Consider the following 24,718-nt stretch of genomic DNA (forward strand, 5'->3'; position numbering starts at 1 on the left):
GGATACAGAGATAAATAACATGATTGTTTCATGCAAGGAGTTTGCAATTGGCTTCATTCAAGATTGAGGTGTATATTTCTCAACATGTCCTAGCCCCTCATGTTTGGGATGTGATTTATGAATGAAGGCATATGATTTATTACCAAAGGGGAGGAAATTCATTCATTTGTTAATGTTTCTCATATCTGAATTTGGAGAAATTAAAAAGGGGTCTGAACTATTATTTTAATTATGTTGTGCAATTGTATCCTACCCTCATTGCAGAGAATTTGGAGCCTTCCAGACCATTATCACATCCATCCCTAAAGAAGTCCAATGAAAATAGAAAGAAGTAAATATAGTTATCCATATTTTAGTGATTAGAAAAATGGACCCTAGATTTCCTGGAGATATACAATGAGCAAGTGAACAGGCAAAAAATCTAGGAACCCTCCCCCTAGGACTGCATAACCAGCTTCCCTTGTGAGTGACAGTTTCTTTTAGCAGATTCTGCAGAGCCTGATTGCTAACCTGTCTTCCGCACCTGATCCTTCCTTATTCTTTATCTAAACAGCAGCTTAGTCACTGATGATTTCAGATGTATCACCAGGAAAAAAAAAGGGGTATGGTGGAAGAGTGGAATGTACACAACAACAGATGTGCCATGCAAGCTGTGATATAGTGATATAGTGTTCCAGTCTTCGGTTTGCATTAAAATTAGAAGTGAAGAAAAGTTGAGGACTCAGTCAGTCTGATCCATAAGCATTTGTCTGTAGGCCCAGCAGCCATAAAGAAACCTGTGTCACTCTAAACATGCCACCCTGGAAACTCTGTCTCAATCCTTAGTATCACTAGAATTTTCCTAACCTGCTTTTGAGGGAAGTTAAGAACATAATGAATTTTCTTCTTTTTTACAAATTCTGCAAGCAGCTCCTTGGAAACAGTTGATTATATTTCCTTCTTTACCTAAATCTTCCTAGGTAGTAAAAAAGTCATATCCGTGTTTCGTCTCATGGTTTCCTTAGTCAAAAATTTGCATCCAAGGCCTAGGAAAATGTTTGGTCTTCACGATTGAATGTTTAAACAGGTGCACACTTCACTGGTCTGGCTGAGGAAAGGTAGTCTCCTCCTTTTGGAAACCGTGACGTTAAGAGAAAGATTCTCATGCCAGCTTTTATGAATGCCTGTGGAGGAGAGTCAGGTAATTCTTAAGACTTATTACCTGGGTTACCAACCTACTTGCATCCCTCCTATTTTATGTTCTCATGAAGAAATTGATTTAATAGATTCAAGATATTATTAAATACATTCTGCATTAATATTATATGTCCTCTTTGAATCCAAGTGGCAATACAATAGAATTTCATTTTATAAATAACACCTTTCAAGCTAACACCACAGGGCACAGTACAAAAGAATCAAAATAGAACACAAATGCTGTAATCAAATGCAGACCCCAGGAAGGCTGATTAAAAAGGCATGTTGCTAGTAAGAGCAGCCGACAGGGTAAATATAGTGGGTCAGAGCAGAACAGCCAACTGAACAGAAGGGCACACTAAAATAAAATGGACTTGCCTGCCTGATTCACATGGCCTTATGATTCTCCTTTGTCATCGTTTCCTTTTGGACTCAACAATTGCAGGGAAGAGGGGGTGCATATCTGTTTGCTGGGGAAATGGGGATCGAATGTATGTAAGGTCATTAGGTTTATCCTCAGTCTTCACAGACAACACAAACAAAAGAAAATTCTAAAGACAGTCACTTGTCTAAAATCCTAAAGCAATGCCTACAGTATTTGCTTGATAATCCCACTGGTTTTCAGAAAACACGACTGAAGGAAGCCAGTAGATCCTCCCCATAATAGTGAGAGCAGATAGTACTACTATGACCAGGCATCAGTGAAAACAGACAAATGGGTGGGACAGGTGCTTTGTGGCCTTAGTTTTGAGCCTGTCTCCTCTCCATAGCACTCGCTCCTCACCCAGTTGCTTTCTGTGCTCTCAGCCTCTTACCACCACACAACCCTTTCTAATGTCGGGGGTTTGTCTTAAATCCTACCTCTAGGTATAGAATAAACAGTTCTGCCCTCTTCTAAAAGGAAGAAAAGAATTAGGTGAAAACAGTTGAGATATTTAAGTATACCTCCCCATCCATATGTAAAATCAGTTCTGTCAGTGATCACTGTATACCTTAAGGAATGCTTCCCATTGGTCATTTACTTAAGCTTTTCTATATAATATTGAAGGTAGAACAATATAGGACAAGACTCATAGGGAAAATTCCCTACTAAATATATGATACATTTTTCTAAAATACAGCAACTCATAGTGAACAGCCTCCCCCAAAATGAGTCATAGAACAGCAAATATGGGTTCTAGAGTCAATAAAAAGAAAAGCAGAAAGGAAAGATAATAGTTGAGCTCATTTTTACCACTCTTGAAGCTGTGGATTGTTCATAATGACTCTCCTGATTTACCCACTTAGTTGAAATTCTGGACTGGGATCACCGATGCATAAATCTAGGTCAACAGTTTAGTATTTCTTTACATTTTTCCTAATCTGTTAACTGTAAACAAGTAAAACATATGTGGGCAGCATTTGGGGCTTACCCAGTGGTTTAGCAGTTAAGAATCTTCCTGCAGTCCAAGAGACACAGGAGATGTGAGTTCAATCCCTGAGTCAGGCAGATCCCCTGGAGGAGGGCATGGCAATCCACTCCAATCTTCTTGCTGGGAAAATCCCATGGACAGGAGCCTGGTGGGCTACAGTCCATGGGGCCACAAACAGCCCACATGACTGAAGAGAATGAGCACTCACGGGCAGCATTTGGGTTGGGGGAGGTCATCATGCCAATACTAGTAGTGCCACTTTTATTTAATAGAATATTATTGTCCTTAATTCTGACAATATGTATTTAATTATACAGAGTCAGTGCATTAGCAAAGGTAAACAAGTCTAGTTAGTCATATAGTAAGAGAACACTGGATTGTAATCTCCAAAGTGAGTTATCTCATCAAGTGTATGATCTAATAACTCTGCCTGTTATCCATGTGCTGCCACGCAGATCCAAATTCACCCTTCCTTGCCTGCTCAACAAAAATGTATCTGGCTCCTTTAAATATTTCCCTTTCCTGACTGTCTGTGTGTGTGCGCTTTGCCAGTGAGGATTCAGAGAGACATTATAGGAGGAAGAGGGTTTCCTTCCAGGTTGCCTGTACATTTTTGGCAGGCTCCTGCACTGTGCATGGTTCTCTAGGGCCTGGCTCCTGCGGCACACACTTCCGCCCTGTGGCCCAGCAGCCGAAGTTCAGGTAGTTTCTCCAGTGTCCAGCAGCTACCTCTATTACCCACCACACACACACACACACACATGCACACATTGGGCGGTGGTTTACGTGGTAGAGTGCCTCGGATGAAACAGCCTCCCTGTGAACAGTTTCCCAGACACCCTGGAGTATAGACTTCCAGCCAGTTTTTCTGACACACTGCTCCAGCAGTTTCTCTGCCATTCAGTCATTGGCTGTGCCTTGTGCAACAATGGGCTTCCCTGGTGGTTCAGTCAGTAAAGAATCTGCCTGCAATGCAGGACACCCAGGTTTGATCCCTGGGTCAGGAAGATCCACTGGAGAGGGGAATAGTTATCCACTGGAGAGGGGAATAGTTACCCACTCCAGTATTCTTGCCTTGAGAACTCCATGGACAGAGGAGTCTGGCAGGCTACAGTCCACGAGATTGCAAAGAATCAGACACGACTGAGTGCCTAACACTTTCACTTTGCCCAATAAAGACTGCAGCCTGGTCCAAAGGTGTAAGGGACTCTTGATCGGGCACTCTCTATCAGCCTTAGAAGTCGTGGCTCCTCCTTATATTTGCTTGTTCTTATATAATTTCAGTTAAGTTCAGTTCAGTCGCTCACTCATGTCCAACTCTTTGCAACCCCATGAACCACAGCACGCCAGGCCTCCCTATCCATCACCAACTCCCAGAGTTTACTCAAACTCATGTCCACTGAGTCAGTGATGCCATCTAACCATCTCGTCCTCTGTCGTCCCCTTCTCCTCCTGCCTTCAATCTTTCCCAGCATCAGGGTCTTTTCAAATGAGTCAGCTCTTCGCGTCAGGTGGCTAAAATATTGGAATTTCAACTTCAGTATCAGTCCTTCCAATGAACACCCAGGACTGATCTCCTTTAGGATGGACTGGTTAGATCTCCTGGCAGTCCAAAAGACTCTCAAGAGTCTTCTCCAACACCACAGTTCAAAAGCATCAATTCTTCGGCGCTCAGCTTTCTTTAGAGTCCAACTCTCACATCCATACATGACTACTGGAAAAACCATAGCCTTGACTAGACAGACCTTTGTTGACAAAGTAATGTCTCTGCTTTTTAATATGCTGTCTAGGTTGGTCATTACTTTTCTTCCAAGGAGTAAGCGTCTTTTAATTTCATGGCTGCAATCACCATCTGCAGTGATTTTGAAGCCCAGAAAAATAAACTCAGCCACTGTTTCCCATCTATTTGCCATGAAGTAATGGAACCCATGATCTTAGTTTTCTGAATTTTGAGCTTTAAGCCCACTTTTTCACTCTCCTCTTTCACTTTCATCAAAAGGCTATTTAGTTCTTCTTCACTTTCTGCCATAAGGGTGGTGTCATCTGCATATCTGAGGTTATTGATATTTCTCCCAGCAATCTTGATTCCAGCTTGTGCTCACCCAGCCCAGCGTTTCTCATGATGTACTTTGCTCATAAGTTAAATAAGCAGGGTGACAATATACAGCCTTGACATACTCCTTTTCCTATTTGGAACCAGTCTGTTGTTCCATGTCCAGTCCTAACTGTTGCTTCCTGACCTGCATATAGGTTTCTCAAGAGGCAGGTCAGGTGGTCTGGTATTCCCATCTCTTTCAGAATTTTCCACAGTTTATTGTGATCCACACAGTCAAAGGTTTTGACATAGTCAATAAAGCAGAAATAGATGTTTTTCTGGAACTCTCTTGCTTTTTCAATGATCTAGCAGATGTTGACAATTTGATCTCTGGTTCTTCTGCCTTTTCTAAAACCAGCTTGAACATCTGGAAGTTCACGGTTCACATATTGCTGAAGCCTTGCTTGGAGAATTTTGAGCATTACTTTACTAGCGTGTGAGATGAGTAAAATTGTGCAGTAGTTTGAGCATTCTTTAGCATTACCTTTCTTTGGGATTGGAATGAAAACTGACCTTTTCCAGTCCAGCAGCCCCTTCTGAGTTTTCCAAATTTGCTGGCATATTGACTACAGCACTTAAACAGCATCATCTTTTAGGATTTGATATAGCTCCACTGGAATTCCATCACCTCCACTAGCTTTGTTTGTAGTGATGCTTTCTAAGGCCCACTTGACTTCACATTCCAGGTTGTCTGGCTCTAAGTGAGTGATCACACCGTCATGATTATCTGGGTCATGAAGATCTTTTTTGTATTGTTCTTGTATGTATTCTTGCCACCTCTTCTTAATATCTTCTGCTTCTGTTAGGTCCATACCATTTCTGTCCTTTATTGAGCCCATCTTGTATAATTTACAGTTGTCTTATCATTAGTCACTCCCTCATTACTCCAAACCCCTGTTATAGTTAATAACTCTTTATATTAAATTTTTCCTATTCAAATTACTGTGTGGTTTCTGTTTCCTGATGGACCATGACTGCTCCATGACTAAAAAGGATTGAAGTAATATGTATTGTTTGGGAGTAGGTAGCAGTAAATCATCTCTTTATGGAATGGATTAGCATTAGTATGATGGGCCTTATCCCAGCCTCGCTGTTAGAGGAACAAAGAGTTTTGAGAATTTGATGCTAGATTGAAAAGTGACTTAAGAATATGACGCTGTGTACTATTTTTAACTGTACATATGGTTTTAAGGATCTGATTTTAAAATATTTTACTTGATCTCACTGAGAGTTTTGTAAAATGTAAACTGTAAAAAGGCAGACAACAAAAGCCTGGACTCAAAAGTAATTTGTTGGCCTTGAAAAGATGTTGGAAAATAATAACACTATAATGTGAATATTTAGATTAGTAATGCTAGGGAAATAATGATTCCCATGGTTTTTTGAGAACTTGTAGCAACAGGGGTAGATGGGGCTTCCCTGGTGGCTCAGAGGGTAAAGAATCTGCCTGCAGTACAGGAGATGCAAGTTCCATCCCTGGGTCAGGAAGGTCCCCTGGAGAAGGGAATGGCTACCCACTCCAGTATTCTTGCCTAGAGAATTCCACGGACAGAGGAGCCTGGAAGACTACAGTCCATGGGGTTGCAAAGAGCAGGACATGACTGAGTGATTAACACACACACACACTGTTATTATCCTTATTTTACAAATAGAGAAATAGAGGTTCTGGAAGGTTAAGGAACTGACGTAACATGCTTTGTGTAGTACATCTCAGGGCAAGGTTTTGAGCTTAGATCTGACTGTGAGGCCTGACTCGGAACCATTGCCCTCTGCTATCAGAACACTAATACTGAAATAAATAGCAAGCTACCTGGGAGACCAAACACAGAAGAGATACCAAATCCAGAAAGAGATACTCTAACATATCCTTAAAATGTATAGCACACTTTGAGATAGTTCTGAGACAATTTAGTACTCTTACCTAAAAATATATGGACGAGCTGGGTGAACACTGATGATCAAATCCCCAGATCCAAAGTGTTAACTGTGTATCAAAACCCCAGCAGCCTTGATTCAGAGCTGAATTGAAGGCAGATGAAATATTAACAGCAGTTCTAGCAGCACAAAATGAAATATGAGATCCTGTATCAGAAATTATTAGTAACCTGTTAAAAGAAATGCTGAAAAATGGCAGTTACCAAATTAAAACTGGGAAACAGAGCCCAAATGGGAAATTTTGAAAAGTTTGGAGGAAAATAAATGACAGATTGTCCTCTTGGCTCTTATTACTATGCCATCCTAAATCCTACTTGGCAATACATGGTGGAGGTGAAATAAGAACTGCATCACTGCCAGTGCTGGTCCTCAAATTTGTAGTCCTAAGTGTCTGTGAGGGTGTCTGCGATTGATTGGAAAAGTAGCTAGAATTTGGTAGCTCTGTCTAAACTGGAGAGTCTAGAGACTCTTATTATGAAAGGCTTCCTCTCATTTGTGAATTGGCCCCTTTGCTCCACTTTTGGATGCCTGGCTTCCTCCATGCCGAGCTGCACTAAATGTTTCTACATGGGAAAGCTATTCTCCTTAAATGCTTTCAAATTTAAAGCATCTATCTGGATATGTTCATGTTTATGACTCAAAATATCTAGCATCAAAAAAAAATAGAGAGAGAGAGAAAGGTTACAAATACCAAATACTGGGTAGTAAATGAAGGCGATATTTTTCCATCAGTAACTGAGAGCAGAGAAATGACTAGAAGCAGAGTTGCTGAGCAGTTGGTGCCAGAGAGAAAAAGGAAATGAGCTATAGAACCATAGAATCTTCATGTTGGCAGAGACTATGGAGTTCATGCAGTCCAACCCTATCATTTTTCAATGAAGACACTGAGACATGGGGAGTTAAGGGACTTGACTTGCCCTAGACACATAGCTGTTTACTGACAGTCAGGCCAAAAACATTTCCCAACTCCCAGTCTGGAACTCTGTAGTTCAGCATGCTACTGCCATTCTCTACTGAAAATTAACACTAACCCAGCCTGGAACATAGAAGAATTCAGCATCTGTGAGAAGCAAGAAAAATGAATTCTGAGATGGAAATCAGTCCGAGAAAAAAGAGAGGGGAAATGAATGATTCTCTTTCACTGTGATTCTTTGGCCAATGTTTCTAAAGATATTTTCTATCAGTTTACTCCTCCATCCCTTTCTACAAAAAAATAATAAAATAATTTGGTTGTAATTCCCCAGGGTTTATATTTACACATTCAGATTTGATTTACTTTGAGAATTCTCCCATGTACAAGTTGTCTTGATTATTTCGTGTGTGGCATTCCCATTGATTCCTGTTATTTACATGGGCCTGACTCTTTTTCCTAGCACTTAAATGTGCTCCAGAGTCCTTGTAGGGAGAATCTTCTCCCAGGGACACCCTAAGGATCAGATGTAGATTTAAGATGCAAGAATTATATTCTATTAACCTTTGTATTCTGTTAACCTCCTGGAAAACTTAAGCCATATGTGGGCCTCATAATAAGGCTCATGAGTTAGGTGAAATAATTTTATTTGGAAGCACAGGATACTTTGAAATAAACCAGTAACAAAGGAGAGACAATAAAAATGTTTCCGTAGGATACCCTGTGAAATAACAGTATGGGTCTTTCAGACAAGTTGAATATGTTTCAGAATAGAGCAACCGGAAATGAGAGAGTCAGACAGTATGATGAAAACTACAGATGGAATGCTTCGCATGGGAAGTGATTATATACAAGAAGAGGGCTCAGGAGCAGGTAGGCGTGGAGTTGGAAAGGAGTGGGTAACTGAAATAAGAGAAGATAATGCTTGACCAGGTCTAGTAAAATATTCCCTGCCACAACCACTGTTCCATGAAGAGACTGAGCCAAGAGGCCTGAAGAAGCTAACCTGAAGTTCAGCGTTGCCATTATTGTGGGAGGCAGCAGGCAGAGCACACCCGGATTTGTGTTACGCAGTAATCAGTGCTGGGTGTCAGCATTCATCAGCCAGATGGCCAGACCCACAATTAATCAATTAGGCTGGGATGATCAACTGGACTAAGTTTTCCCCTTTGGTAAAAAACCCTCATCACGCAGTCAAGGCCAATAGCACTTTTATCCTGTTGCTTTTGGAGATGCTTCTAAACATCCCTCTTCTGTTTCAGGTTTCTAGTTACTTCGTGTTATTAAGTTCCAAGCTGCTTGGACAATATAGATACCCCAAATCGAGATTTTAACATAATAGGTTTTTAACATCCTCTGTGTTCATACATAATGTTTCAAATCTCCAGATAGAAACAAGCTTTTTGAAACAACATTCTCTGAGGAATTTACTAGATGTAAGGTCTTCCTATTGGATCCTCTGAATCCATTGCAACAACACTGGAAATGATTCTTTCACTGAGTACTTAGGAAGATGATAGGTTAATAAGATACAAACAATTAGCATTTCATTGAGTATCCAACCTGTGATAGATACTACCATGATAAGGATCAGCAAACATTGATTCCATCTTTATAATAATTCAAGGTGATAATATTCCATTTCAAAGAAAAGAAAACTGAGGCTAGAAAGTTCATTTTCTTAAGGTCAAGCATTTATCAAAGAGGTGGTGAGATGATTTAATGATCTTTGGAATAAAAACTAAAAATTTATTCTACTTTTTTTTATACATTTTACACAACTGTTCATCTTTATACAAAAATAGTTAGGAATATATAGTGAGTCTTTATTAGCTCTGTCTAAAGCTCTGTAAAGAAATCTTTTACTAGTGTTTCCCAGCCCTGATAATGGTGTTCTCTTTTTCCTGCAACTCTTGCTGTACCCCATCTGACTTTTCAAGTTGCTTTCTCCCTTGTTTGGGGGCCATCGCCACTATTTGCTGACCATTCTGTCCCCACCTCAGTTTCCTTATCTAGAAACGCTCCCTCTGAGTTTGTTTCCTACCCTAAGTCTTTTCTTTATCCATTGACTCATTCAGGCTATTAGCCTCCTCCAAAAAAATGTCTGTTCATTGATTTATTTTTTATGTTGAACCTGTTTTTTTCCTCTGACTGTTTTATTTTCCTTCTCCTCTTGCTATATAACAGTACTCCTGCACAGGAAGAGGCGTGGGAAAGTCCTGTTGACAAGAAGTGTCACTTGCTGATGGAGGTCCATGCTGACCCCATGGAGCAGAAATATAGACACAGTCTCATATTCCCTTTGTTTTCCAACACTGAACTTACTTCTCTCCTTTCTCTTGGCTCTTCTTTACTGCCACCCAAGCTTAACTGGAGTGCTTCTCTTTAACCATTTTGTGACCAGATTTTGCGAGGATGTCATTGACCCAAATGCACATCTTTGAGATATTAGGCTTTTACTTATAATCACATTATTTTATGGAACATGAGGCTTCCTGTTGTGATTTTACTGTACCGCTTTTCTTTTATTTGTTTGTTTTGCTACTTATCAAATAGGGAAAGCAATACCAAAATACCACAGGATGGTGTATAGGTAACCACTTTTTCTTAAATCAAGTTTAGGAGCACATGGAAAAAAAGGTATTACAGAGATCTTAATGAGCATCTTTTCTCCTCCAGGGCTCTACTGATGCCCTCTTTTTCTGTCTGCGGTACTCTAATTTGTTCTTGCTATGTTTGGTAGGCAGCTGTTCTAAGTTTTTCCCTTGCTGCTCCTTTTTGTACAGTCCTTCAGTCTTCACCCCAGAGCTGATGAGGCTCTTTCATTTTGACCTGCAGTATCTCTGTGAATTGCAGAGCTGAGCCCTGCCATCTAAACTGCCTTTCTGCTTCATTTTGCTCCTGACCTAACACCACCCCCCCACCCCTGCTATTCCAGGCCTGGCCTCTCATGACCAGAGACTGCTGACTCATCCTGGCCTGTGCCAAGCTGTGCAGTCGCTTAGCGATGTGGACAGGAGTCGAAGGACTAGAATGAGATCACTGAACTCATTTCACTTGTTGCTTACGGTACAGTCCAGCATGAGCTGGAAATGTAGGAACCTCAGCCTCTCGAGCAGAAAGAGTAAGTAGATTAAACACACTGCATCACCAAGCCCTCAACAAGCAATAGTAGGGTGGTGGGCGGGGGCTGGCTTTTTCATGGCCGTGTCTAGGGCATTCCGGTTCATCAGGAATGTTCCTTTGTCCTCTCTTCTTCCTCTCCTCCACAATCGCACCCTCCCCCCTCCCTGAACTTCCCTTCTGAAAATGTCCGGATGGCACAGCAGTCATCTGGGCAGAAATGAAATTTTGCTAATAAGCAGCCTCCACAAGAAATCCTAGAACAGTGACACTGTTGAAACTGCTTATGTGTCTACTGGGAACTGACATGAACTTCCCAACAGAATTCAAGGAGATGAAAAAAAAATCTCTTTTTGTTCTCCTTTTCTTTCTGATTCTCTTTTCCTTTCTGTTTTGAGGGAGGTAGTTTCAGGAGAAATGGCTGCATTCTGGTGTGGTGTAAAGTTTTCCGTCGGGAGACAATAATGTACATTCCTCTGGCAGGACGGGATGGGTTTTTTTTTTTTTTGTTTCTCTTGCTGTTGTTTATTTATAAGACATTTCCTCTCAGTTAGTGGAAGTTAGATCGTAAGAGGCTCCAGTGATTTTCCTTCCACCTCCCCTCCCTAATTTCTGTGCTTCAGCACTCTGGAACACCGTGAACTCGACGAACTAATCAAAGCAGGGAGCTTAGCTGCCAGGCCTGGACAGCCTCGGGAGTCTGTGCTGATTCTCAGGCGACACTCCTTGGATCAGGAACCACAGTCCTGGTGAGTGGTGAGGTTCCAGAATTTGATGTGTCAAGGATTCTATTCTTGGTGTCTCTGAGGCAGTCAGAAAATAACGAGTGTTTTTTAAATGGAAAAAAATGGAATTTTTTTTTTTAAAAAGCTACCAAACAATCCAACGGCCTGATGAAGATTTTACTATGTACAGCTGAGAGCACTCTATGGACAATGGCTGAGCCTTGAGTCTGTGCTCAGGAGGAGCCTGCAGGCTTAGGTTTCATGCTACCACCGATGGATGTCAGCCTTGACATGCCTAGCAAACATGCTGGTGGGAGGAGAAAGATAGGTGAGTGAGTGCGGCTGGGAGGTAGCAGATGGGGTTATAGGAGGGGGAAGTGAAAGTGGGATTCAGGATCCGTTTGGAGTTTCTCTCTACCAGCTTTTCGTGCATCTCTCCTTTGCACATTTACATTATGCTCAGAATACGTAACGTGCCCAGTTAAGCAAGGAGTAAAAGTGGCTGCGTGGAACAAGAATATTGTTTAATACTGTTCTTCTGAAGATCACTTTGCTAAGAACTGGCTGTTTTTAAATGTTTGGGAAACTTCCCCCACCCAACCTTTGGAAAATATTATTTGTCATACCCTTGTCTTTATTCTTCTGCATTCATGATATTAAACAGAAGAATGCAAGGGAAATCCTTATTTGGTTCCAGGGAAATTTATCATCGTGACACAGGAAAACTAGATGACTGTCCTCACAGTATTAAACCCAAATATAGTATCGTCCTCAATATAAGAGCCTCTGATTGAGTGTGCTCAGAAGTTGTCTAACAAATGAGATGGGGGTGGTGGCACGCTGTGTGATATGAGACTAGCAGAGGAGTCAACAGACCAGCTTCTGGTGCCAATACTTGCCTTCCATGTCCTTGTTAATAATTCACACTCTCCCTGGAAGTGGAGTTTCAGTTGGAACGTGTATTTATCTTTTACCATCAGGTCCCTACTTAGTTGCTTTTTCAGAGGTATTTGATCTCACTGTGTTTTCTTGTTTTCTTTCCAATCTTAAGGATCCAGTGTGTTCCAAAATATTAAGAGTGGAAAAAATAAAAACCAAAAAAACATGGTGGCCATAAAAGCATTTGACTGTGTGGCAGCATCTGAAGTGAATTGCTCTTTGGAGGCAAGGAGGAGTCTTTGATGTTCCCAATATGGTTCTCATAGGCTAAAACTTCCAAGAACCACAACCCAGCCTAAGGGGCACTCACTCGATGTTCTTAAATATTTGGAAAGAGATGCTAATTTATTGTTTTAGTTTTCCTTGCTATTAACACTTTGCCAGTAGATTCTTCCTCAGAGTTGGAAATGCTTTAGCACTAGTTGATTTTGCGTTTAACCAGATGTGTATTTTGTGTGCCTGTTGTGCGGACTCCTGTCCAAGCTGGTGCAATCACTCTGCATATCACATCGATGCTTACTTTGGGAATTTTGTTTGCTACTCTGGGTGATTCAGATTCTTAACCATAGAACTCGTGCATGCTCAGTCATGTCCGACTCCTGCAACCCCGTGGACCATAGCCCACCAAGCTCCTCTGTCCATTGGATTTTTCAGGCAAGAATACTGGAATGGGTTGCCATTTCTTCTCCGGGGGGATCTTCGCAACCCAAGTATTGAACCTGTGTCTCCTGCAGCTCTCCTGAACTGGCAGGAGGATTCCTTACCACCTCATGCTTATATAGTCCCATGGTCCTTACAGACACTGACCCCTGCTACAGCCTCATCAGGCTCTGTCAGTGACCTCTAGCACACAGAGTCAGCTTACGTTCATGGTTCCTATAGTTTGGGAGGCACATCAAATTCCTGAGCTGTCATTGTGATAGGAAGAAGTCCCAGAGTTTTATTAGGACCAGTATGCTCAAAGCTTGATGGTATTTAATGGAAAGCTTGCTTATTTCAGCTAGGCCATGTTAATTATACTACATGCATGTGGAATATTTCTTGGGGATTTTCCATTAGTTCTCTGTTTTTCTGAGGAAAGAAGCTGAAAGGGAAAATAGGGTTAAAATTTTTTAAAGTGTGATATATAAATGTAACTCACTTTTACCCATTACTACCAAGACCTATGTGAGGTTGTGCCTTCACAGTTAACACTCAGGCTCCACAGACTCCTGGGAGAATTGTCCGTTATCTCTCGTAGAGATGATATCTGCTAAGACTGCACTCAGGGTAAGCTGGATAGCTAACATTTAGAAAACATTTTACTATTGAAATCCTCTGTGCTTGTACACAAAATGTTGTGAGCATATTTAAGCAGAAAATAGGTAAACACAAATATCTAAGAGTATATCCCAAGATGACATTTTAAAAAGATAACCTGCCAGAGAAATTTTCCTTATTGTTGCCAAGACCTGGAGTTCCACGTGGCTGTGGAAGAAAGAATTGCATGGCTGAGTTAGAGTATTTAAGTTAGTTTGATCAGTACACCTTTGATAGAAAGGCAAGATAATGATGTATTTCTTTCCATTGAAATGGTTGTAAATAGTTACCTGATCTTTTCAAAACCTGTGTTATAAACCTCCATAATGTACTATTGATAATTCAATTTTCTGAGTGCTGATTCTAAAAATTTTATTTTAATTTCAGAAGATGCATGTTATAAAATGTCTATTTTCTTGCATGTACATTTTTGCTGTAAGCACTTCCCAAGTGTTATATTCATTTAATTAGGCAGTCACAAATAGATTCAAACAGCATTTCTAAATGACAGAATTATTATTATCTCAATAAGAAATTATTCTTTCTTATTTATATAGAAATGTTTTTGATATTTATGTGATTTCTTTTAAAAGACATGTGTTTTTAAACGTTAGGAAGAAGGTGCTGATTCATTGTATCATGTGATTATATATGTATGTTAGCTTGTGTGTAATCTGTATTCAGTATACCTGTGCTCATGCTCAGTTGCTAAGTTGTGTCCAACTCTTTGCGACCCCCTGGACTGTAGTCTGCCAAGTTCCTCTGTCCATGGGATTCTCCAGACATGAATACTGGAGTAGATTGCCATTTCTTCCTCCAGGCAACATACCTATATTCAGCTATTAAAAATATAACCAAATCCTAGCTAGGTTCACTTGCCTCTAAACTCAATCAAACGTTTTACAAATTAACCATAAGTGAAATGTAGTTGACGTTCTATCACACTGACAACACAGAAATTTTACACAAATATTTATGAACAGAATCTGCAAAAGATAAGATTTGGTTAGCTGATAAGATTGGTAATTATCCTTCATCAAACACACATGTTAAATTATGAGCCTAAATTCTATTTATGTACAACTTCAAAATATTAATTGCTATATGTATAAAGTAGTTTAAGTAGAAAGAAATGAAATTGCTTTTAATTATCTGAAAATTCATAATATATTTAATGATTCACTTTATTTTGTAAGAATGAATTTATATCCAAATGACCCAGTTTATTCTAGTTTCTCAGTGATTTAGTTGTACATTAAATACTTTGATGCTGTATTTACATATCAACATCAGCAACTATAATTTCCCAGATACCTTTTCAAGATACCCAGCCAAGACATATCCTTGTGAAGTCACACTTTTTTCTTTGAAGCTTTCTGTAAAAACCTAGATTAAAAGTGAACTTTCCCTTCTGACATTAATTGCATTTTAAAAATCTGTAGCTTTCATTTGACACATCATATACTGCTTTGTACTGAAGTTTTTTTATACATATGAAACTACAAGTGGTTAGAGGGCAGGTGCTACATTTTATGTTTATTTACCTCCCTTCCAACCAATGTTGAATTGCCTCAATCTGAGTGAAGGATCAATGAATAGGTGATGAATGAATGAATGGATAAGTGGATGGATGATACCTATATGGCAGTGTATTGACATTGAGTACATATTGCTAATCATACGGAAGAAATATGTCCAGAAAACAAATCAATTCTTCTGTATCTGAATCCTTTAAACTCCCATATTAGATCTTCCAACTAGCTGATGGCATCATTTGCCAAGGTAGCTTTTCTAATCTCTACATGCCCAAGTGATTTCTGATGGGACATGGAGTCTTGAGCATGCAGTAGTTCCATTCATTTCCTAGGACTCATGAGGGTGCCAAATACCTACATTGTTCTGCTCCTGCAGTCTGAAAGTACCAAACTCACCTGTAAAGTATCATATTGACCAAAAACTTCTCCAGTTTGTCAGTATTTGCTTATAGTCAGTCAGTGGTTCTTCGTCTCCTCAAACTCAATATCTAAGGAGCTCAGGTTGACATCAGATGTGGAAAGGCATGAGGACTAGCTATGAATACCCATGAACTAGACAGGAGAGGGTTGGGGCAGACAACACAGTAAAGAAAGGGTCAAGAAGACAGACTGCCCAATCATTTCCACTATCTTAAAAAGTACTAATTAAATGCCCTGTCTGAGGCAGATAATAACTGAAAACAGCCAAGTGCAATTGTTTCTCATGAATGCATAAAGAAATTGGTGGGATCTCTAGGTGCTTCTTCAATCAGTAAGCTGGAGCATACTAAGGCACATTTGGTGCTCTGGACACATCGGAGGAGAGGGAACCATTCCAGCACCCTAAACGGTACCCTGCTGACATGAATAACATCTAGAGACTAACTTCATATACAACAAACTGACCCTAATAAACAATAATTAAAAGAATCCAAAATATCTTGTGAAATTTAATTATATCTGTCATCAATGGTCAATCAACTTAGTAATCACTAAGCTACATCTAATTCTGTCTCCTACATTGAATTATTTTCTAGAGCTTCTAATATATATAAATGAAATGTACTGGTTTTATTTCCTTCTCTTTTTATTTTTCCCCTTTATCCTCTAGTAAACTGAATTCCTAGATGTAAGCAGCCAGAGGGAGAAAGAGAAATGATTCACATAATGGATAATTAACCCTTGAACAATGGAAAGTTAACTCTCCATAGACATGCCAAAAACTGAAATGTTTTGTTGTTGAATATGTTCTCCTTTGGGTGTTAACACATAGAAGACATCTCCATTAGCTCAAACTTGGCACCAAACAACCTGTTCATTTTCAATCAACAAATGCCACACTCACCTTCCAGTTCATTCTGGCAGGATTTGTAGCATGATGCCCTCTTGGGTAGTCATGTACAAACAACTCTGAGGGGCAAAATTGTATGAGTGCCTAATCCACTTTTGAAAATGAAAGAAAAGGATCTGTTTTTATGAAAAGCACCTAATAAGGAAAGACACAAATTGTAATAAAAAGTGTTAGCACCTTGCATCTCCTGTTAATTGCCTTCCTAGTCAAAAGGAACCAAAATAGTGTAATAAATGTTAGACATACATCATGAACAGAGTGCAGAAAAAAATGTCTCTTCCTTTTAACAGTGAATTGAAAAAGAGTAGCAAAGCTTCAACTACCCACATTGCCTTAACTTAGGCTTCTAACCTTATTCATCTACTTCATTTGTCTAATGAGGATAATAGTACCCATTTGACTTATTTATCAGCATTGTTATGAGGATCAGATTACAAAGACTGTCTCTTCATTACATTCATTAAACATAGATTTAACATTCATTCATTCACTCATATACTTATTAATGCAAGAAACACTTTTGAACCATATTCTGTGTCAGGTATTGTTCTAACAGTTAAAGATTGATTCATTTATTAATAAGTATTTATTAAGGTGCACATACTGTGAACCTAGGGCTTTTCCAAGGGCTTGGGATACTACAGTAGACAAAACCAACAGAAGTCTCTATTCTCAAAATACTTGAATTTTAGGCAACGGAGAAAGATGACAAACAGGTACATATTTAAAATATAAAGTATGTTAGATAGCACTGGTAAGTGCTATGGAGAAAAGTTAAATAAGAGGAGAGAGACAAACAGAGTATGGTTGTGTGAGGGCTAAGGTTGCGATTTTAACATAACGGAAACAGAATGCCTCCCTAAGGGGACAACATTTGAGAAAGGTGAAGAAGCAAGACTGTGTCAGGCAAGTTTGAGTGGTAACAAGGCAGTCTTTGTAGCAGGATGAGAGTGGGCATGCAGCAGAGTGGTAGACGTGACAGGAGAGGCAGTGGGAGCCTGAGCATGCTGTTGTGAAAGTCTGGTCTTGACATTGACAATACAAAGATGAAAAGACATGACCTCAAGTTGCTCATTGGTGGAGAGACAGATAGGGAAACAAGTTGGGATAATGCCATATGCTAAGAATCATAACTGAAGGATGCTCAAGGAACCTTGGAGGCACAAAATAGCAAAAGTTTACCTGAATGTATTTTGCGGTAGAGTTAGGAAAAGCTTCATAAAAGAGCTAATAAATCCCTTCTAGGCCTTGAAGGATTTTCCCAAGCGGTCAGAGGGAGGAAGGACATTCAGTAAGAGGACTAGCAGTAGGAAATAGCATAGCAGAGTTGGGGACCAGTATCACTAACGTTTAGTGCAGGAGTGTGGAGAAATTATGCTATAGACGTGGGCAGGGAACAATCCTGTTGGGTCTTGATTGCCATGCAAAGACTTTTAACTTCATCCTAGGATATGTGGGGAGCCATTTAAAAGTTTTAAGTAGAGAAGGTTAATGATCAAATTGTGTTATAGAAGATCACCCAGGCAGCAGGGTAGAGGATGGATTGGAGGAATGGGAGAAGAGAGACAGAAAAATGAGTTAGGAGGCAACTAAAATTGTTGAGACAGAACACAATGAAGCTCTGAACTAGGACAATAACTACGGGAATAGAAAGGAAGAGACACGTTCAAGAGATAAGAGGCAGAATGGACACACCTTAATAACCTTTGGGCTGGGCATCAAGAGAAAGGAATTTCGGATTACTCCCAAGTTTCTGCCTTCCACGACTAAGCAAGATAGCTATGAGGAGGAGGAATGGGTCTTGTAGGCTGCAGGAAGGGGATAAATTTGTCTTTGACTGTGTTCAATTTGAGATGTTGGGGAAACATCCAGACTGATGCCTGGTAGGCTGTTGGATTTAGTCAGGAAAGTGGAAGATAGGTCAGGAATAGACGTAAGTTTGGCCATCATCTGAAGCGTCAGCTTCAGCATCATAGTTAAAGAATGGACCTTTCTCAAGGAAAATGTATTGGTAGAAAGCAAAAGAGAGCAAACCCCTGGAGTGAACCACATTTATGGAACAGAGAAAGGAAGAAGAGACTTAAACAAAATTATTATGAGCAACTATTATGCTCCAGGTGCTGTGCTAGATGTTGGAGGAACCAGGATGACTAGCACCCAGTTCCTTCCCTGGAAGTACCCACAGTTTGTACAAATATGAGATTACTCTCACCGTCAACAATGGACAGTGCTAACAGAAGAAATGTACAAAATAACAGAGAAAATAGTATAGGATATTTCAGTAGCATTAAGGGAGATGATAAAGACAGAATCCTGGAAAGTCTGCTGCATGCATTTTGCAACACAGTTCATTTCTGATTCCTCTAATACTTGAATGTGTATGTTCCAGTGTTAGCATGGGTTCAAGCTATTGGCAAAACAAGCCAGGTGTAAATTATGGTAGAATTGAAATCGATAGTGCTTTGAAGCACTGGAGTGCCCAGTTCACATCAGGGTGTGTGTGTGTGTTCACTGAAACATGGCTATCAAGTGCACCCCGAGTCATTAGATGTGTTATCCAGTGAATAACAGCCTAATGATATTTTAGCAGAGCAGCCTTATGATAAATTCTGCCTTAGTGAAACTCCATGTACAGAGCAATTTCTCCTGGCCGTGTATATTGCATGGCAAAGAAAGGATATCCTGCTGCGTATCAGAAGGCTGTAATTTCATTTAGGGGTTCTATTGACATCGTAAACTGTGAGAGCAGAGCTCAAGTGGCTATTTAAGTCATAGGAACTTCAAGCTAAAATTACTGCCTAGTCCTAATCGCCACCTCCAAGGGACTCCTGCCTATACATATGTGTTTTATGTTTCTATCTTTGTGTCTATAAATACTCTATCACTCCAGGAGTTAAGGTGATAAGCTGTCCTAAAATATGACAGGTATCTGCCACCTTTGCAACTGGTGTGAGCTAAGGGCTAAAAGCAGTTGTATTATTCATTGAAGGTCAAATGTTAAAAAGGGCCAGAAACTCTCCAATAGGTTCAGAATACAGGTGTTTTGGTTTTCCTACTTGAAGACATTCTCTATTCTGTTTAAGGTCAGAGTCACCTTTAGACCTACCTGTACAACAGGGATCACAGCTTGTAAGGATTTGCCCCATTCTTTCCTCTCTTTGCCTTGACCCATGCTCACTTGTGAAAAGACTAGTACTGAAGAGTTAGAGTAGTACCCAGGAAGGTACAGATGATACAGTGACCCACGTCTAAATGATTCCCTAGACGTTTAAGGAGTCCATTCTGTCCTGAGATATAGTCAAGCTGAAAATTGGAAGCTAAAATAATTGACTTGAATGTTTATATACTAAAGAAATTTAAATAAAATTGCAAATTGTCATCATGTTTATTAGATGATGCTTTGGGATTGATCTAGGAGACCAACAAGGGAAGATTCAAAGTTATGTATGTTTCTCTTTGGTTTTTAATGAAAATGTTTGTACCCCCATGATAACTATCAACTCTGTCCAGAGATGCCACTACAAAATTAGACATTGGAGTTTGAGCTTATCAGTCATGCTGGCTAACATTCTATTTGGTCACTCTCTTTCCTGGACTTGGAGTCATCCTTCTACATACTGCCTTAAATACAAATTCCCAAAGGATTATCATGACTCAGAAAACCACAATAGTAATAGAATTTATGACTCCTCATAAGGCAAATGTGTTTTTCGGTTATCTTATAAACCCTTATATCACTCTGAAAAGGAATGGAGGATGGAGAGGCAGATAGTGGGACACACAGTTAGTGGCAGAGACTAAAGTTTTACTTTCCATATTAGCCTGATTATTGTTCTTCTGCTTCACCACAATATTTCTTTGTTGGTTACATAGTATAATTAAAAATTAAAGTCTATAAGAGCTGAACCTCTCTCATCTGTTACCACAATATTTTCATTATATTCCTGAACAACATAATATGTCATTGTCACATCTCTGAGAAGTGCTACTGTTCTTAGTAAGAGTATCCTCAAATCATCTATATCTATGGGAATAAAAAAGGAGAGATTATGTAGACATAGATAAGCTCCATCATGAGGAAGTACAACTCTCCTATTGTTCTGGATTTAGGCAGCATAGCAGAGTGATTAGGAGGGCAGACTCTCTGGGTCTGGGTCACTCTCTGGTCTCTGGGTCACTAGCTGTGTGATCCTAGAAATGCTATTTCATTCTTAGTTTCTTAGTACAGAAAATGGAGATGAGGATGATACCTTCATCATAAAATTATTATGCAAAGTAAATGATCCAATAAATGTAAAATATTTATATGTTTTACTGGTATATACAGTAAGTACTCAGTAAACATTAGCTGCTATTATAATTACCATTATCATCCTGCTCTTCATCACTTATTCCTATGCTAGAGTCTCAGTTAATACATGTCAGGGAAATACCTACACATGTGTGTGCATGCACAAATACACACAGGCAAACACATGTGCACACACCCTGTCCAATTAACAGTGCTTGCTTACCTCAGCCTTGGGCGTAAGCTTCACCTATATGTTCATTTCAGTGTTACTATTCTGTCTTCCAGTCCAGACTCTGCTAGCTATTTTTCTCCTCTTGCCTAATTTGAAACTCTCAGTATTGATATCCAGTCACTACAGTAGGCCTGCCCTCCTGTCTGCCTCATTTTTCCTTTGTGGATCCACAGACAGTATCCTCAGAACTGTGTTCATTATGCCTCTGCCTGTACCTTCTTCCCATTCGAAATTTGGACTTTAATCTTACAAGCTGTATTATCCATTTGTATTTAAATCTGATACCCTTGTTTCTAACCTTGGTTTTGCTCTTCATGTCATATATTCACATATCCTTTTCTATAGTGGTTATATTTTGTGAAAAATATGCTTGCCTCAATCATATTGAAACCTGATAGCCCTATCTGTAAGAAACAGCATCATCCACCTTGGCAGACCACGTGTTGGGTCATTCATTATGCCGCCACAATGTCCTTATCTTAGCCTCTTGATGAATATCAGAGATCTGATATCCTGAACCTGGTCTCACTTGCCCTATACCTGCTCTACCCCTAGGCTGATGCTAACACCACGCAAAACTTAATTAATGTAAAATTTAATCAGGCAATATTGGCATTAGTGTAGAATATGTATAATAGTAAATATCCATGTCAAAAGGGGAGAAACTAACAGCAAAACCCAACATCATTGCAACTGGTAAATATCAGTTGCCATTACATTTTAATGTATTTGTGTTCCTCTTTTTGTTACCTTTTTTTTGACAGGATGCATAAAGAGGAGAGAAAAAATTTGTAAAAGAAGAGATACAATTTAAATTTAGAACCAAGTATGATGCTAAACTTAATTAGTATATCTCACAATAATTACAAGTGTCACCATCATCAGAACCATACCTGCTTACAAGGAGCTTCTAGTTTGTATAATCTTATTGCAGAGATTAGTAATTAGATCCTAAAGCTAATTAGGTAGAAATCACTAGCCTGTTATTATGCACCAAAATGAGCAGTTAGGAAAGGCAGTGAGTGCTGTGAGAATTCCCATCAGAGTGGCTTCTAATGGTATATGGAAGGCTTGACAGCGGAGGGAGAACTTTAGCTGTAGCTATAAAAGCTGGGCATTGAAGGATGAAAAATTAAGGGTGCTTTGGAGAGAAGGGAAGATGGAATGCAGTGAAGTAATATCAGATAACAAAGAAATGGGGAGAAAGAAGAAAAAAAATTTAACCTGAAAGAAGGCACAGCAATGGGAATGAAGTTAATGTGTACAGGAAGTAATGAAATTAGAAATGAGATCCATGTTGCTGAAGATTTTTAGGACATGAATTTAAAAAGGCAGGTGGAGTCTAAGGTGTATGTTATATGGCTGATGAGAACAATGATTGTTACACAGTTAGAACTCAATACGGATTTGCTGAATAACTGACACTTTTTAGTGAGGCTAGCAAAAATAAATGAAAGCAGTGTTACAAGAGTTAAACTGCCTATAATGTGCAGTGTGGACTGATGGGGGTTAAGACTAGTCAGAGATGCCAACTGAGAGGCAATTATGGTCACTCAGATGTTGAGCAACCAACACTCAAAATACAGGATGACTGTGAAGATAGAAAAGGGACATTTTTAAAAACATTAACAGCACTCTCCATGTCTCTTTCCTACCAACTGTAACCCTAATCCCACCATAACTTTAACTGGAAAATGTCTCCTAAAAGTGGGATCCTCTTTGCTTTTTTATTTTAGTGAAGTCTATAACTACTTACAAGGCAGGATCAGGATGGAGAATGGACCCTCAGGCTTAGTCAAGCCTCTAATCAGTAAGGGCTTAATTGTATTCTATTCCTGAACAATGTAATGTGCTCTAGAAGTTCGACTCCTTGGGGAATAAACTCAGGGGACACACAGACTCCTTTGGGTTCACACTTATGGTTCCTGATAGGCAATACTCTGTGGGAAATCCTGCATATCAAAGCGTGCTAATTTGCTCAGAGAGATTCTGAAGGACTATTCTCAACTATGTAGCTCTTAACTCTCACTATCTAACTCCTGAAATAGTGGTAGAACCCTTTTCCCACATTTTCTCTCTTCCTTCTGCAGTTAAACCAGATCAACATCAAAAGGAAGCCTCAGTAGAAACTATATGTTAGCAGAGATTTCAAGAACATCCCAAGCTTTGTCTTACTCTTAAACAGTCTCAGAGATCCCAAAGGTATCCTCGTACTTGGTTGTAAGAAATGGTGCTCATTAACTTGTCTCTTGCTGTGTGCCATTATTATCAGTCATGCACTCAATTGGCCTTTCTTTGGACAGTTCTGACATTTCTTGAAGGGTAACAATTTGGCCAGCATATCACATCTGTATTCAACTTTTTTATTGGCCAAGAATCATATGTGCACATTGCTGTGTTCCATTCCTAAGACAAGTGCCCCATTTTATCTTATGGCTCTTTAAGTGACTGCCCTTTCTTGCCTACACAGAACTAAAGAAGACCATGCCTTGCTTTTCTCTTTATCTTCCGGTTTCAGCATAGCGTATGCCCTGAAGTAGACCACTAGTACACCTTTTTAGATTCTCGCGACTTCATGCATTTTGAACAGGAACGACCCTCTGTGAGGCTTACATCCCAAGTTCTGATATGGAAAATACCTCCTAAGTGCCAAACTCGTTTGCCTCCTCAGCAAATCAATCCTGGGTACTTACCGAGACTAATTTTTCCCAGCAGTAGGCATAGGGAGTGTGAAATAGATGGCTCTGCCTGTCAAACCTGTCTGTCTGCACAGCATAGAGTGGCACCATTTAGAGGAAGGGTGTTTGGAAAATTAAACAAGGACTGTCTGAATAGGAGACCTATCGGCCTGCAATGGAATGACAGGTTTCTGCCCACAAACTGGGGTTAAGACCTGCATATTGATGCTTCTTTTCACCCATTTGTGAGTAATGGGTCTCACCCCATTAGTGGGCGCATGTGTTACACCACTAGAAGCTGTTATGCATTCTCCGTAGGTCTGGATGAAGGAGCTCTAGCTACACATAAATATGTACTTGCCAACAGATCTCTGTATTTATCTGCCTGTCAGTGGGAGCAGACAGGTCACAGCTCTTTGATGGGCAAGAACTGCAGGTCAAAGCCGTGCTCTTGCTGCTTCGACCACCACTGTGATTGCTGTGGCTTTATCATTTGAATCCTGGAGGAGGCTAGGGGCAGCTTGTTAGCTGTTGTTCCAGCCCAACCTGGGCAGTTAGTCTGGTCATCGACATAATTAGAGAGATTTTTAAAATGTTGACTGCCAGTGTTGCGGTGGCCAATGTTGTTGTCGTTGAGGATGGACTCTTAAAAACCATGGTCACCCACCATGGATCATCTTTCGATCGTGCCTCAAGGGCCCACACGTCTCTGCTATCTCCTGGCACTGTGTTGCTGCTCTGAGGCTGTCTGATGCTCCTGGATTCTGCCTGTCAAGTGTATTTCCTGCTGCAGGCTGCACCACTCACTGCCTCTCAGCCTCTGCCCCACTCAGGAGACACACTGCCTCCCAATAGGAAAAATTACCGTGCATCAAGCTTCCTAATTCTAATAGTCTACTAAACTAGGTGCTTACTTTAGTAGCTGCCACACCCCTACAACTACATACATCATTGACTGTGGACTTCATCATCTCGGTATGAATATTCCTTGTGAGGAAAAAGATATTTTCCCCCCAAAATGAAAACATACTAATGATG

The 24,718-nt window shown here is 40.0% G+C and overlaps 1 protein-coding gene across 48 annotated transcripts in view; it reads left to right on the top strand.

The window, feature by feature from the left end:
• Window positions 1–24,718, top strand: part of ZBTB20 (zinc finger and BTB domain containing 20) — an 847,908-nt gene that overhangs the window by 526,642 nt on the left and 296,548 nt on the right. The window contains exon 1 of one of the 48 annotated variants that reach the window (XM_086405188.1): window positions 11,040–11,400. The exons of 46 other annotated variants lie outside the window; for them this stretch is intronic. The gene's annotated coding sequence lies outside the window, so the exon portion shown is untranslated. Of the gene's footprint in view, window positions 1–11,039; window positions 11,401–24,718 lie in introns of those variants that run through there. One more of the 48 variants, XM_086405383.1, reaches the window with a different exon arrangement.

The sequence above is a fragment of the Bos grunniens genome, chromosome 1, assembly GCF_055505025.1.
Source record: "Bos grunniens cultivar Pamir isolate PY7600 chromosome 1, Bosgru_T2T1.0, whole genome shotgun sequence".
Classification (NCBI taxonomy): Eukaryota; Metazoa; Chordata; class Mammalia; order Artiodactyla; family Bovidae; genus Bos; species Bos grunniens.